Source organism: Macaca nemestrina, chromosome X (genome assembly GCF_043159975.1).
Source record: "Macaca nemestrina isolate mMacNem1 chromosome X, mMacNem.hap1, whole genome shotgun sequence".
Lineage (NCBI taxonomy): Eukaryota > Metazoa > Chordata > Mammalia > Primates > Cercopithecidae > Macaca > Macaca nemestrina.
In genome coordinates, this window is record NC_092145.1 from 22517730 (window position 1) to 22527000 (window position 9271).

At 41.1% G+C, this 9271-nt stretch overlaps 1 non-coding gene across 1 annotated transcript; it reads right to left on the bottom strand.

Annotated features, from left to right (window-relative positions):
• Positions 1-3706: 3706 nt before the first annotated feature.
• LOC112426593 (small nucleolar RNA SNORA8) lies at positions 3707-3845 on the bottom strand. The gene has a single exon (XR_003017972.1). It is a non-coding gene; the product is annotated as a small nucleolar RNA SNORA8 (small nucleolar RNA).
• Positions 3846-9271: the final 5426 nt, after the last annotated feature.

A 9271-nucleotide genomic window follows, 5' to 3' on the forward strand; every position in this document is an offset into this window, starting at 1 on the left:
CCTGGATGAGTTGGTTTCACTGTTGAATTCTATGAATTAAAAGAAGAACTAACTCCAGTCCTTCTTAAACTTTTCCAAGAAATTCAAGAGGAGTAACACTTCCAACTCATTCTATGAGGCCAGCATTACCCTGACATCAAAGCTAGACAAAGACACTACAAGAAAAAAAAAAAACCTTATATCTCTTATAAATATTGATGCAAAAATCCTCAAGAAAATACTAGCAAACTAAATTGAGCAGCATATTAAAAAGATCATATGCCATGACCAAGTGGGATTTATTTCTGGAGTACAAGGATGGTTCCACATACGAAAATCAATCAATATATTGTACTACGTTAACACAGTGGAAAAAAAACCATATTATTTCAATGGATATAGAACAACCATTTGACAAAATTCAACTCTGTTTCATAATGAAAGCAATCAACAGACTAGAAATAGAAGAATACGTCAGCCAGTGGTGGTGGCTTAAATCTGTAAACCTAGCACTTTGGGAGGTCAACACAGGAGGATTGCTTGAGTCCAGGATTTCAAGACCAGCCTGGGCAACATAGTGAGACCCTGTCTCTACAAAAAATTTTAAAAATTAGGCAGATTTGGCATGGTGGCACACGTCTGTAGTCACACCTATTTGGGAGGCTGAGGTGGAAGAATCACTCAAGCCTGGGAGGTTGATGCTGCAGTGAGCTGTGATTGTACCACTGCACTCCAGCCTGGAAGACAGAGTGAGACCCTATCTCAAAAAAAGAGAAAACTTCCTCAACATAATAAAGGCTATATATGAAAAGCCCATAACTAATGTCATACTCAGTGGTAAAAGACTGAAAGTTTTCCCTGTGAGATCAGGAAAAATACAGGGATGTCTGCATTTGCCACTTCTATTCTACATAATATTGCAAGTTCTAGTTGAAACAATTAGACAAAAAAAAGAAATAAAAGACCTTCAAATTGGGGGAAAAAAGAAGTAAAATTATCTCTGTTCACAGATGGTATGATCTTATGTGTAGAAAACCTTAAAGACTCCAGAACATTTCTTATAATAAATGAACTCAGCACAATTTCGGCATACAAAATAAAAACAGGAAAAAAATCAGTTGTGTTTCTATGTGCTGACAAGGAATAATCTGAAAAGAAAATTAAGAAAATTCCTTTTGCAATAGCATCAAAATAATAAAATACTTCGAAATAAACTTAACCAAGGAAGTGAAAGACACACGGTGAAAACTATAAACCATTGATGAAATAAAGACAAATATAAGAAGGCATCATGTGTTCATGAACTGGAAGACCCAATATTGTCAAAATGTCCACACTAAACGAAACAATCTACAGATTTCATGCAATCCCTATCAAAATCCCAATTTCTTTGCAGAAATACAAAAATACATCTTAAAATTCATATGGAATGTCAAGGGACCTCAAATAGCCAAAAATAGTCTTTAGAAAATAAAATTGGCCAGGCACAGTAGCTCATGCTTGTAATCCCAGTGCTTTGGGAGGCCAAGGCTGGCAGACTGCTTGACCCCAGGAGTTTGAGACCAGCCTGACCAACATGGGAAAACCCTGTTTCTACAAAAAATACAAAAATTAGCTGGGCTTGGTGGCATGCACCTATAATCCCAGCTACTGAAGAGGCTGAGGTGGGAGGATCACCTGAGTCCAGGAGGTCGAGGCTGTGGTGAGCTGTGATCATGCCACTGTACTCCAGCCTGGGTGACAGAGTGAAACCCTGTCTCATCTTAAAAAAAAAAAAAAAAAAAAAAAAAAAAGAGAGAGAGAGAGAAAGAAAGAAAAAAAAAAGAAAAAAATTGGAAACTGACCGTTTCCAATTTGAAATCTTACTACAAAGCTATGATACTGGAATAAGAACAGACATATAGACCAATGAATAGAGGTCCAGAAATAAACCTTCACATATAAGGTTAAATTATTTTCAGCAGTATGGTGCTATATTAGTCTGTTCTCATGCCGCTAATAAAGATATACCAAAGGCTGAGTAATTTATGAATGAAAGAAGTTTAATGGACTCACAGTTCCACATGGCTGGGGAGGCCTTATAATCATGGCAGAAGGCAAATGAGGAGCAAAGTCACGTCTTACACGGCAGCAGGCAAGAGAGCTTATGCAGGGGAACTCCCCTGTATAAAACCATCGGATCTTATGAGACTTGTTCACTACCACGCGAACAGTATAGGGGAAACACCTCCATGATTCAATTATCTCCACTGGGCCTTGCCCTTGACACATGGAGATTATTACAATTCAGAGTGAGATTTGGGTGGGGACACAGCCAAACCATATCAGGTGCCAAGACCATTCAATGGAGAAAGACAGTTTTTTCAACAAATAGTGCTCAGAAAATGGAATATCCACATGCAAAAGAAAGAAATTGGACTCATACCTTATACAAAAATTAACTCAAAATGGATCAAAGACCTAAATATAAGAACTATGATTAGTGCTTCTCTGTAAATTCATTTAGCACCCCCAAGGGAGGTGACTCTTTCCCTGGAAAGGCTTAAGCAGAAGCTGCAAGACCAGTTAACTTGGAAGGAATGCAGTGTAGGCCAGTGGCTCACAAATGCCAAATCAGACAGCTGAAAATCTGATTGTATCAGCATCACCTGGGGAGCTTTTAAATGTCCATCAGTGACAGATTGGATTAAGAAAATGTGGCACATATACACCATGGAATACTATGCAGCCATCAAAAAGGATGAGTTTGCGTCCTTTGTAGGGACATGGATGCAGCTGGAAACCATCATTCTTAGCAAACTATCACAAGAAGAGAAAACCAAACACCGCATGTTCTCACTCATAGGTGGGAACTGAACAATGAGATCACCTGGACTCAGGAAGGGGAACATCACACACAGGGGCCTATCATGGGGAGGGGGGAGGGGGGAGGGATTGCATTGGGAGTTATACCTGATGTAAATGATGAGTTGATGGGTGCAGCACACCAACATGGCACAAGTATACATATGTAACAAACCTGCACGTTATGCACATGTACCCTACAACTTAAAGTACAATAATAATAAATAAATTTAAAAAAAAAATCTACATATGTAGCCTACAAGAGAATCTGACTTAAGAAATTTGGAGTGGAACTCATGGGTCTGCATTTCAAAGCTCCTGGGGGCAATTCTGAGGCAAAGCCAGGTTGGGGAAGTTCCAGGTAGGGGATTCGAGCATCAGATTTGGACTAGAGGCCTACAACTCAATGTGTGGTCCATAGACAAACAGCATTGGTATCACTTGGAAGCCTTTTTTTGTTTTGTTTTGTTTTTAAGTCAATACATTTTTATTCAAGGAATTTTATGTTGTGATCCCTTCTACTGTCCATCAAGGTCACTTTGGATCCTCTAAAGAGCTGTAGTCAAAATTTGTCTTCAAAAGATTTATTAATATCTTCAAGTTAGCCCTTTTTAATAGAACTGATGCTTAATCTAGTTGTCCTATCAGCCCGTAATTCTTTTATTTTGGTTTCTTTCATCTCTTTTAAATATGAATATACTGATGAAGATGTCAAAATTCACCAAGAATCTTTGGGATCTAATTTCTTCAACCAATTTACTTTAGGGTCATTTTTAGAGTAGGGGGATCTGCTTCATTCTCAATTTGACACCCTAGAAAAAGAAAAGCATTGCTTACTCTTTTAGAATATATCAAACTGAAGAGTATGAGAAACCTATACAAGTGCTTTATCAATAGAAATACCAGGTTTAACAAGCACAAAGCCAAGAAAATCAATGAAGCCAGATACTGGATTTCTATGGCACTAATCTTTGAACACCCTAGCAGGAGTAAACCGCTGAGTGCAGATACCATGCAGTGCATCCTGGAAGCTTTTAAGGAACAAAGACTCTAAAGCCTCACCCTAGACCTCCTGAATCAGAACTTGCATTATATATATATATATATATAATATATATATATATATATATTTGGAGGCAGGGTCTCACTCTTTCACCCAGACTGGAGCGTAGAGGTGCAATCATGGCTCACTGCAGCCTCGACCTCCTGGGCTCAAGGGATCCTCCTGCCTCAGTCTCCTGAGTAGCAGGGACTACAGGTGCATGCATTACCATGCCCAGCTAATTTTTTAGATTTTTAGAGATGGGATTCCACCATGCTGCCTAAGCTGGGTCTCAAACTCTTGGGCTTAAGCAATTCTTCCAATGTGGCCTCTCAAAGTGCTGGGACTGCAGGCATAAGCCACTATGCCCGGCCAGAACCTGCCTTTTAAACAAAGTCCCAAATATTTCTAAGCACATTAAAGTTTGAGAAGCAGTGCATGACATGATCTTTGCAGTCTTCTAATCCTGAGAAGCTAGGGTGCCATGACCTTTTGTTGCTGTATTTTGTTGCTGAATTATTATTAAATACAAACTGTGTTACTGGAGAAATATTTCCTACGGCTATGGCTCAACTTTCAAATATAGTTATCCAGTGAAGGTTGTTCAGGGAATGAGGAGAACCTTGCTCACTGTAAGGAGTGCTAAGCTTGCTCTGACTGGCCTTTAAAGACCCAGAATTCTTCAGCCAGGTGTGGTGGCTCACACTTATAATCCTAGAAATTTGGGAGACTGAGATGGGAGGATGCTTGAGCTCAGGAGTTTGAGACCAACCTGGGCAACATGGCAAGACCTCCATCACTAAAATGAAATAAACAAATACATTTTAAAGACCCAGAATTCTACTCCAAGAATGGGGCCAACCACAACTGCCTACAACACTGGTTCTCAAACTTAAGCCTGCATCTGAATCACCTGGAGGGCTTACTAAAATAGATTGCTGGGCCCCAACCACAGTTTCCAACTCAACAGATCTTGGATGGGGCCCCACAATTTGTAATTCTAACAACTTTCTAAGTAATGCTGGTGTGCTAGTCAGGGAATGACACTTGGAACCATTCGCCCAGGTTAAAAGGCTTCAGTTCATAGGAGAACTTCTTTAGATTAGCAACCTCCTTTAGGCTGGAAGTGGCCTGGCTGCAATTTAACTTGCTTGCTTGAAAATGTGCTGAGGTTTACAGCATGGTATGGAGCCTGCTTACATATTCACTTGGAGCCAGGTCAACCAGCCTGCCAGTGGCTGTGACCCATGGATGTAAGGCGCTTGATGTGTCAGCCTGGGATTTGCTGAATCTTGCTCAATGAACGGAATCTGTGTTGGCTTTATGTCTTTCCCAGATCAATTGTGGTATCATGATGATGATGCCACCCCTGCCCAGGCTTTTATAGCTTTTACATATTGAGTGTTTCCAAAGGGAGTTATTAAATTGAATTCACTTATAATCACAGGTGAACTTGCCCTTTATTGCATATCACCCTGCTGAAAGCCAGTCACAAGTGTCCCTGATTTTCTTTACTATGTGGTTTCAGAGTCCCTAGCCTTCCCTTTCTATAGTAGTCTGAATTCTAAGGTAAAATTTGTCTTTTGTTGGAAAGCTGACTTTCTGCAACTCTCCTTTAAGAAGCAGGCCAATCTTTGGGAGCATTTCTCTGCCATGTGATTTTAAAGTTTTACAATTTCCTTGAGCATGTCTCCTTCCCCAATGTCTTCCTGAGGTGAGACTTTCATCTGAGCTATTTTCTGCCTTTCTGTACTAGAAGCTTGTGGTGAGGCCACTCTACTTCTGTTGATTCTAAGCAAGCCCTTCAAGGTGAAACTAGGCAAGTAACATGGCCAGTTGGTCTTTGAAAGGGCCAGGTTTATACATGATTGGTGCATGCTGGTTTTAAACAAATTTGACCATGGAATAATTCTAAAAGCAGAGATTTTTCAAGTTTGGAGCAGGACAAGTTCCTTGCTCTCATTAAAGGGTAGACAAGCTAACTTTTGCTGTATAAGAAACTACCCCAAAATAAGTGACTTAAACAATGTAGTTCAGAATTTCCTGGGTTGGCAATTCGGGCAGGGATCATTTAGTGGTTTATTTGGTCTTGGCTGGGTTTTCTCTGACAATTGTGGCCAGCTGTTGGATCAGCTGTGGGCTAGCTGGTCTAAGATGACTTGCCTCAGCTGAAATGGCACATCTCCATTCTGGGGTCTCTCATTCTCCAGTGGACCAATCCTGGCTTCTTCACATGATAACTGTGCAGGGTTTCAAGAGGAAAAAAAAATGTGTGTAGGGAGTGTTGAGGCCTAGGCTCCAAATTGGCACACTGTCAGTTCTGCCATGTTTTATTGGCCAGAACAAGGTACAAATCCAGCCCAGATTCAAGGGGAGTAAAAACAGTTTCCACCTGTTGGTGGGAGAAGCTGAAAAGTCACATTGCAAAGGGCCTGGATAGAGTAAGAAAAGATAGATTTTTGCCATTTTGCAATAGACTGAAAGAGCCACCTCAGGGCCCTTGAACATGCTGGTCTCTCTTCCTAGAACCCGCTTTTCTCCACTTTCTCTATGGCTGGTACTTCTCATCTTTCAGATCTCAGCTTACATATCATATTTTCTGAGGAGACATCCTACCAGCATGTCCTGCTATTCTCGATCTAAATCCCTATTTTTCTTCTTTCATATGCTTCTCTCATTTTGTAATTTTTTCATTTATGAGATTATTGGTTTCTCTTGATTACATCCCTAGAACAAAAATTCCATAAAGTCAAGGAATAATTTTGTTTTGTTTTGTTTTTAAGAGACGGTGTCAGAACTTCTGGACTCAGGTAGTCTTCCTGTCTCAGCCTCCCAAAGTGCTGGGATTACATGCATGAGCCACTGTGCCCAATCCAGTTTGTCATTTTTACTTAATTATTATATCAGTAGTACTTAGCATAATGTCTGACACATAGTAGGCCCTCAATAAATATATATCCAAAGAGTGAATTGAATGAAAGATGGAGGTAATATAATCTATTTGATTAAGGAAAAGATTGAGCATTTCAGAAGAGGATAGAAGAGTTGGTCTGGCCATGTGATAAGTAAGACATAGAAAATAATCCAAGGAGATCAATAAAAAGGTCTAGGGAGCTCTCACTACCTGCATGATATCTTTAAAAGGCCACTGGTAAAATGTTCCCTCTCCCAGATGGCCCGAATACATGAGATTAAAGCACATCAAGGCTTGGCAAGGACCCTGAAACCCAAGATAACTTATTTCCAACCAAAAATTAAGGTACATAGTTTTCCAAGGGATTATTTCTTCTGGTTCATGATTATGTTAAAATAGGAGTACCAGATATGTAATAGAAATAGTAAGTTTAAAAAAATTTTTTGAGACAGGTCTTGCTCTGTCAGCCAGGTTGGAGTGCAGTGGCACAATCATGGCTTACTGTAGCCTCAGCCTCCCAGGCTCAAGCGATCCTCTCACCTCAGCTTCCCAAGTAGCCGGGACTACAGGTGCACGCCATCACACCCAGTAATTTTTGTATTTTTTGTAGAGGCAGGGTTTCACCGTGTTGCCCAGGCTGTTCTTGAACTCCTGGGCTCAAGCAATCCACCCACCTCGGTTTCCCAAAGTGTTGAGATTACAGGTGTGAGTTACCATGCCCAGCCAGCAATTTTCTATGTTTCACAAATCAGTATCACTGGAATAAACTGATGAGAAATCAAGACTTTTGGAGGGTGGGAGGGAAGGAGGATATATAGTTACCATGGTTCAAGGCCACCAGAGCTAGAAATTTCAGCATCAGAGTGTCAATCCTTTAAGTCTTAAGGCTTTTAGCATTTAACCCACTGCTAATCTACAATTTTCCTGAGAATCAGCCCTGTTTCCAGTCCTACTTTGCTGGAATGTAACTCCAGGGAAATGGTTCTTACCTAGGCTGACTGACTTTGCTCCCCAGGTGATTTTGACAATGTCTGCACATAGTTTTGGTGATCGTAATTGGGAGACTGTTACCAGTATATAGTGAGTAGTGGCCAGAGTTTGCACCATTACACTCTAGCCTGGGGAACAGAGAAAGACCCTGTCTATGAGACCCCTCCCTAGTGGTTGGGACCACAGACACATGCAACCATGCCTGGCTAATTTCTTTCTTTTTCTTTTACTTTACATATATTATTTGAAACAGGGTCTTACTCTGTCACCCAGGCTAGAGTGCAGTGGCATGATCATGGCTCACCACAGCCTCAATCTTCCAGGCTCAAGCGATCTTCCCACCTCAGTCTCCTGAGCTGCTGGTGCTACAGGCATGCACCACCACACATGGCTGATTAATTTTTATTTTTAGTAAAGACAGGGCCTCACTATGTTGCCCAGGCTGGTCTCAAGCAATCCTCCTGCCTTGGCCTCCTAATCTTTTTATTTTTTTGTAGAGACAGGGTCTTCCTATTTTGCCCAGGCTGGTCTTAGTGTCCTGGTGTCAAGTGATCCTCCAGCCTTGGTCTCCCAAAGTGCTGGGACTACAGGCGTGAGCCACTGCACCCAGCTTAACACTATTTGGCCCATCTGCCAGTTCCCAGGAAAGCTCCATTCTCAGAATTTGTCTTTATTTAACCTGGCTCAGAGGTTACCCTGTGTGAACAGTCTTATCCCTAGGTCATTTGTGGGGGGAAAAAAAAAATGTGACGATGTCTTTGTATCATAGTCGTTGGAGGTGGTGTTACCAGTTGGGGTTAACAAGAGGTTGACCAAGAAAGTTAAAAGGAAAAACTGGGGAATGAGATGCCCAAAAGGGTCTTTGAAAAGCTCCAGTATATTCGTGGGACATAGAAATCCACTGACATATGCGAGACTTGTGCACATGCCGAAGAAAGTCCTATAAAGTCCTAATCTCTCATCTCTGGCTGGTCTTGAGGCTATGCACATGCAGGAGATGAAGGCTAAAGCAGAATTGCAAACTGCCTGGCAGAGTGTTGAAGCTATGCCACAATCCACACAGAGAAACCTTCAACAAAGGGACAGGTAGGGTGGCTCATGCCTGTAATCCCAGTACTTTCAGAGGCTGAGGCAGGAAGATTGTTTGAGGCCATGAGTTCAAGACCAGTCTAGGCAACATAATGAGACTTGTCTCCCTCAAAAAAGTAAAAAAAAAAAAAAAAAAAAAAAAAAAAGCTGCACATAGTGGTACATGTGCCTCTAGTCCCAGCTACTTGGGAAGCTGAGGCAGGAGGATTGCTTGAGCCCAAGAGTTTGAGGCTGCTGTGAGCTATGATCCTGCCACTACACTCCAGCTTGGGTGACAGAGCAAGATCTTGTCTCAAAAAAAAAAAAAAAAAAAAAAAAAAAAGACAAACCAAAAAATGAAACCTTCAGCAAAGACTGAGAGACTTAGTGGTTGAAGGTATTAAAGGAGATCTCTGTCCAATTATTAGCTGACC